Source organism: Gymnoscopelus braueri (assembly GCF_963280865.1).
Source record: "Gymnoscopelus braueri genome assembly, chromosome: 10".
Classification (NCBI taxonomy): domain Eukaryota; kingdom Metazoa; phylum Chordata; class Actinopteri; order Myctophiformes; family Myctophidae; genus Gymnoscopelus; species Gymnoscopelus braueri.
In genome coordinates this window covers 8,111,067-8,118,859 of record NC_137611.1, presented here as the reverse complement: position 1 = coordinate 8,118,859, position 7,793 = coordinate 8,111,067, and positions in this window count along the sequence as shown.

The window sequence follows — 7,793 nt, the reverse complement described above, 5'->3', positions numbered from 1 at the left end:
TTAGCACACACGTAACGAGAACCTACGACGATGGTGCCTCCTGAAGCCAGTTTAGATGGCACGTTGGGGACACACAGCTGCTACTAACGAAGATAGGGCGTGGCGGGGTTGCTACTGCGCAGGTGCGTGGAGGCTCTCACGCAGCTTCTAGGCTACGTCTGAGCTCAAATTCGTTTGGGAAACCTGGCCATTGTCTGTATGTATGTAAGTACATGGAGAGAGTGACAAATAAAGATTCATTCATTCATTCATTCATTCATTCATTCATTTTATAAACATTTTAACAATTTCACATTTTCTCAAGTTTGGGACATTTCATACATTTTAGGGACTTCTTCACTAAGTGAATGTGTTAATATTTTTCCACCCTTGATAAGTGAATTGAAAATAAAACTAATCGGTGTGATACTGTAGATTTCATTGGGACTGTTTCATATTCTCCCCATTTGGGACACCATTATACGTTTAGTGGCATAGCTCCATGAGTATTAAAGCTATTTTTACACAATTTCACATTTCTTTAGATTTACATTTCTATTGTAAGTATGTGTTCAAATGACTGTATCTCCTAGTTACATTCAGATATTGACATTTGGTCTTTTCTAGAATGTAGAAGGAAGTCCTGGCTTCAAGTATGCCAAGTTTTAAACCTATCAGAGCTTCCATTGTGAATCTACATGAGTTTATATGCCTCAACCCCCAGACGGCCAGGCTTTATTTTTAGTTTGGGATGTATAACTTTTCAATCAATTTCACCACTTTTGCAGTAAAATATTTTTATACAACAATCCATTTCATGTATGGGAGGCCTTAGAGATGAGGAAAAACTATATTGTGTTTGGTCCTACCTCCGGGAGGGGTATCTCGAAAACTAAATTAGCCCTTTTTGGCTGTTTGTCACAGGCCTAATGGAGGGCATGGGCCAGAGCATACACAGCCTTGGCCTGAGGTCAGACACTTCCAACAGGGTGGTTTCTGCTGTTCCTAGATCCTCTTGTCCTCTTAGTACACACCCATCCACCAGCATCCAGCCACTCTGACGGAAGGGGTGCAAATATCCCTGAAGAAACTTAACAATAAATATAATACCTTGTGAATATTTAAAAACCCTGTGTCAGTTTGAATCAGCAGCTTCAATACTAAATTAGACTCACAAAGGTATTTTCGTGTCTGTTGTCAGGGTCATTGTCAGGATGTATCTTAAACAAGAAGTCTTTGAGATCTGCTATATCTCCACGACGGATGGCCAGACTCAGGACTCTGAGGTGAGGCATAAAACGAGGAGTCTGGAGTAGGTGAGATTTCATCCAGCCCACGTCTGATATCCACTGCAGACCTGTCACATTCTGCCTTACCACCTATTGATTGTGTTCTGTGTTTTAACAACTATATGTGTATATATACTGTATATCGTTGCTATCGGGCAGAAACCTTAAGCATAGTTTATTATTATAAAAAGCTGAATTGTTAAAGTAGCCGATCTACAAGCACTAGACAGATCGGTTATTTTCACAACTTGTGTGTGACACTGTATGGCAAAGTAGGCAATTAACCCTTGCATTGTGTTAGAACACTGCATCCACTTGTGGTGTTAGCGGGTCAAATTTTACCCGTGATTTAAATCAGCCCAAAATACTCAAAAAATAATTATTTTCATTCTTTTTTTTCTCCCACCTCATAGCTGACTTGTAATGCATTCATATCCATGTAAACACTTTTTAAAATATTATGTTGGGTTAGGGCTAGGGTTTCATCTTTCAATACATCTTGTTTTTTATTATAAAAATGTAAAAATCCACTCATTAAATTTCCTATAATGAAGGCAATGGATAATGATGTTATCTAGCTATAATAGAATAATTAAAAATCATAATTAGAACACAATTCCAAAAAAATAAAATACAAAAAATACTTTTTTTAAAGGTAGGGTAAGTGATTTTCTTTGGTTAAAATAAGTGTTAAATAGCTCTATATTCTGATAGTACTCATTGCTATAGTGTGTTTGTTCAGTAAAAGGAGTCTCCTTGTCTCTCCAGCTCTTTATAAAACAGAATATGCATTTTCGTTTCAGTTTCAGTTTCATTTCCAATTTTATCCAATCAGGATAGAGAACTCAATCAGGATATAGATTAAACAAGGGAAATTGGAAGTGATGACACTAAGAAATGAGCAGGCAAAATTGGAACTGGAACACTATAAAAATGAAGCTTAGAAATGGGTACTTTCTCCTGATTGGCTGAGATTTTGACACCTACCGGAAAATGTATTTTCTGTTTATTAAAGTGCTGGAGAGACGGGGAGACTCCTGTTACTGGACAAACACTAGCAATGATTACTATCAGAATATAGTGCTTTAACCTTTTAACAAAATACTTTTTGTTTTAACCAAAAAATATCACTTACCCTACCTTTAACTTTAAGAATTTTAAAAATTATTCAAAATAGTGACACTAGTGGTGTTAGGGTCCAAAATGACCCGTATGGCTTAGAAGGTAAAAAGTCATTTATTTTTCATAAACTCAAACTTTATTTTACTCCTGATAGCAAATGCTAATTGGGGACAAGTCTCTCTCACTCTCAAACATGTAAACATTGAATATTGACAATTTGGGGGTGAATTGAGCCACACTTCTTTGCCGGGTCGTTTCGGACCCCAACACCACAAGTGTCACTTTTTTTTTGAGACCATCTAAATTAATTAAAATGATGATAAATAATTTTGTTGCGTTAAAATGGCTATTTCTGAGGATATCATGAAGCCTCGTTCCAATAAAGAAATGGTAAAGGGTACATTTAAACTTGAAAACGGGTCAAAAAAGACCCTAACACAATGGAAGGGTTAATACAAAAAAAGCATTATAATATATATATATATATATATATATATATATATATATATATATATATATATATATATATATATATATATATATATATATATATATATATATATATATATATACATATACACACACATAAAAATACAAAGAAATTACCTTCAAAAGAAGGGACCGCACACTCCTCAGATGCAGATGACTTGCTTTATTGCACAATGCATTTTGCTTATGCTTGAAGCATAAGCAAAACGCACTTGCAATGCAATATGGTATTATATTGCAATGCAATATAACACTATCAAAAGAATAAAACAATTTTGTGAATGGTGTAATTATTTGGTTGCTTATTGTGCAGAGAGTACTGAGATTAAAGTGAACTAACAGGAAGTGTCAAAGAAAATACAAAATGGCTGAACTCTCAAATTGATGAACCTACAAAAGAATGATGAAATTGCATTTCACTTAATAGAAAATGCTTGACATTAAATTAATATGTATTTTTATGTCTTCACTTCTCATTCCAGATTCCTTATAATTATGCATCATACCCAACCTCCTCCAGCAGACGGACCACTTTGATCCCGTACATGAACTCAATGACAACGCGAGCCGTGGATTCCTTCATCACAGCGACGATCCTCTGGAGTTCGGTCGGGTCACCGTCCCAGGGCACCACCTCCACGTAGGCCACACAGTCCAGACCGGAGCGGGCCAGGGCACCACCTCCACGTAGGCCACACAGCCCAGACCGGAGCGGGCCAGGGCACCACCTCCACGTAGGCCACACAGCCCAGACCGGACCGGGCCAGGTCAGCCTGGAGGATCCGGGCGGCATCGTGGCCGTAGTCATCGTTCACTAAACAGCACTCCCACCCAGCTCCATCCCAACCGCCTCATGATCTGGAGCATAGCTTGTATCTGATAATAATAATAATAATAATAATAATAATAATGATAATGATAATGATACTTACAATTTACATAGCGCTTTTCTAAATACTCAAAGTCGCTTTACAAAAAATTAAAACAACTTTATTAGGGAAAAGAATGGTTTAAAAGGTTAAAAACAAACAAACAAACAGGTAGAGAAGGGGGATTTGATTTAGGTAGGGAATGTGAATTTTAAAAGGTGGGTTTTGAGTGTGGTTTTAAACATGGTGAGGGTGGGGGGGGGCAGCTTTGATGTGAGCTGGGAGTGAGTTTTATAGGGAGGGGGCAGCAACTGAGAAAGCCCTGTCACCCCAGGTTAGTTTCTTTGTCATGGGGACCACCAGGAGGTTGGCATCACCAAACCTGAGGGAGCGGAAAAAGATTGGATAAAGAATGGAGGGATGAGAGTTTAGGATAGATTATTCACATAGTGGTAAATCAGTGATTCTCCTATACAAATTTAATTATGGAAAAAGGCTAATCCTTCTGCTTTGACACTGTCAAGATACTCCTTCAGCTCCAGCAGTAATACATACAAGCGGTATTCACTACTGTCAAGAACCCCCACATTAAAGGTTGGGTAGTGATATATTTTGGTTAAAACAACACGTTTTGTGTTAAAAGGTTAAAGCACTATAGTTTCATAGTAATCATTGCTATAGATTGTTTGTTCAGTTCAGTAACATGGGTCTCCATGTCTCTTTAATAAAGAGAACATTTAGTTTCAGGTGGGTGGAAAAATGTCAGGATTTATCTGTTTCAATGTTGTAGTGATCCAGTTCCAATTGTGTCTGCTCATTCCTTTGAGTTATCACTTTAAATTTCACTTGTTTATTCTATATCCTGTGTGAGTCCTCTCTCCTGATTGGATACAATTGGTATCCCGAGCTGAACATGTATTTCATTTGTATTAAAGAGCCAAGGTAATCCTTTTAGTCCAAGGACAGATGCCTTTTACTGTGATTAATGAGAACACACATTTCTTTTTGGAGAGAATTTTATTGATTATCAACAGAAAAAGGGATAAACATTTTATCATTGTTAAAATAACACCCAGATATAAACGAAAGTTGAATAAAATAGATTTCCACCATATTGGTCCTGTTGTCACTTAGATAGCATGTTATGTAAACAAATGCCACGTCATTGTTGACCTCCTAGTGTGTATAGTTTCAATGTACAGGCTGATGATAGGTTCTTGGTTTATGTACTGTATGTATTAGTTATTATTAGATCATTGGTTTACTTATGTATTACTCTATTATTAGATTACTATTCCTATGCATTTTATGTATTATCTTGTGTTGTCCTTGCTTACTGTAAATCGCTCTGGATTAAGAATGTCTACTAAATGCCTAAATTGTAAATTGTTTAAAGACATATTTATAGATTAGTGCAGTAATATACAGTATAATTGTTACATCAAGATAATAGTCAAGCAGTATTTAAGGAGAGAAGGCGAGTGCTCTTTTTCACTTTCAACTGAATTATGACTGGATATGTATGAAGTCTTATGACTTTTTATATTTTATCACTTGAAAAGAAGGTACAAGTGCTGACAGTGAGGCCTTGATGATCATGAGGCATGTAATGCCTGAGTGAGCCACCAGGTGAGTGAGTGCCCACACTGAGCAGCCATCCACAGTCTGAGTTGGTGAGCCGTGGTGGACAGAATAGTCATCACCTGTTTAAAGATTACAGGATGTTGAGGTAAACAAAACGAACACTCCTCCATCCCGACACGACCAGATTTCTCCCTCTGAAATAATTTCCCAGTCTTCTGATACATCTATACGGTACATACGCTGGGAATCATGTAGATTTCCTGCGCCACAGATTTACACTTTTACCAGTAAATCTATACATTTGCCAATTTACCTCATTTACAACAACATACTATACACAATCAAAATATTCACTCATTGTACACTCAAGTCTGTGCAGTACCTATTTTGGCCTGTCAAACTACTGAAGCTACAACAAGTGTATGTGATTTCAAGTTCCTCTTATTACAGTGTTATAGTATTGTTCTGAGTATCACATTTTTTCAAAAATGTGCATCTTGTTGATCTCTTGGTAAAGTGATATTTTGTATCCCTTCAAGGCAAGCCAAGGCATCTGTATAGCACATTGCAACAACACAATTAAATGAGCTTTACAAAAAACATTAAAGCAAAAATAAATATAATAAAATCACTTTTGAATTCAGTAAGAATCATAAGTGATTGGTGTGCCCCTGCTGCAAGTATTATCCTAAGTTTTTGTATTGTATTTAGTTGAAAGCTTTGTGTTTTACTGCTGTCTTGGCCCAGGTCTCTCTTGGAAAATATGTTTTCATCTCAATGGGAACACCTGATTAACTAATGGTAAAAAAGTGATAATGTGGTGACAGACTCTTGCCATGCACGTAATAATATAGTTTAAAATATGTATTTTAACGTTATTAAAGCTCCTACTAACTGAATAAACTAACAATTAATATGCTTTTCATTGTATAGCGTTTCCTGTTGTTCATGTTGTTACAATCATGAACAACCAGCTTTATTTGTGCATTTACAAGTGTTGATTATTCAGATCAATCTATCTACGTTTGTTTTTCCCACTGACAGCCAGCATGTTCACACTTCGGTTGGGTATGCCCTCATCAGAACATTGTGGCCATCAGTTGCCAGCTGATCAAGCTTTTTGTTCAACAAATAGTGTGTGGTGTAAAAGGACATTCCCCCTGCTATACTGGAACCTATGACAGGGATCAGGCTGAATATATACTCAGCTGAACCTTCCACAACTGCAAAACTTGTTTCAGTAATAAGTTGTGCTACAACTGATTTGATAGTAAACTCCATGTGTTGAGAGTATCTCATTTCAGCCTTCAGCTCCTTCACTGACACTTTTGAGAACTCTGCAAGTTCCTGCAGGCTCTCATCATCAAGGTTGAAAGCCGTAAAATACTTCTTTATCTCCTTCAGCAAAATGCCAGAATCCACAGCGAATGAGAGGCCGGGGACTGGCACTGTAGCCACAATACCAGACAGCAAAGCCACCTTCCAGATGTCTGCCTTCAGGGCTGCTCTCTTCTTCTGGTGAATCTTCATGGAAATGTTGGGCAGGGCTAGGAGCAGCACATCTCTTCTGCTTAGGGAGCTCCTTTTCTATGGCGTCAAGAAGCAGGTGGAAGTCGTAGCGATTACGGTCATGGCAGGAGATCAGAAAGACATCAAGAGCTGCCACATTGATTTCTCCGAGCCCTAAAAAATATAATTAAACCAAATTATTTTTAAATGAACAGTTGATGTATTTATTACTCAATGCATTTACAAGACTACTATTGAATTTTAGGGCCTCTTTACAAAAGTTCATACCTCAATATTCATGCCAAATATCTCAATAACGATACGATATACGATTTGATTGGTTCACATTTGTTATTTGATATTTTAAGTGTAGCATCAGGGAAAACGAAGCAATCCAAAAAACAACAACAGCATTAAGTCAGTATCATTCTTATTTTGAATTACAATTGGGTTCACACTTGTTATTTAATATTTTGAGTGTAGCAACAGTGAAAACTAGGCATTTTTCAAAAATAGCATATTACATGATATCTCGATGATTCAAAATGGTTGTACTCTAATTTACAGTATGCTAATAAGACATAACAAGGTGTACTTTGCATCAAATTAGATATAACTAGAAATATGTTCTTTATTAGACAGTAAACAAACACACTTATTCCAATTCTATTCCATTCTAATTGGAGTTAACGACCCTTGTATTGTTGTTTTATTTGTTGAAATAGTATAGTATATAGTAGTCCTGTTTTTGTTTGCACTATTCTGTCTTTGTTTTGGGTGTTAACTGTTTTGTAATGGACCACGATGGAAACAATCTTTTCGTTTTTATTATTGTTGTATTTTATCAATGCCAATAACATTTCTCTATTCTATTCTATTCTATTCTTATACCCTAATTATCCTATATTAAAATTGGCTTAAGGGAGGAGCAGCCGGCTGGCGGACCGGGCGG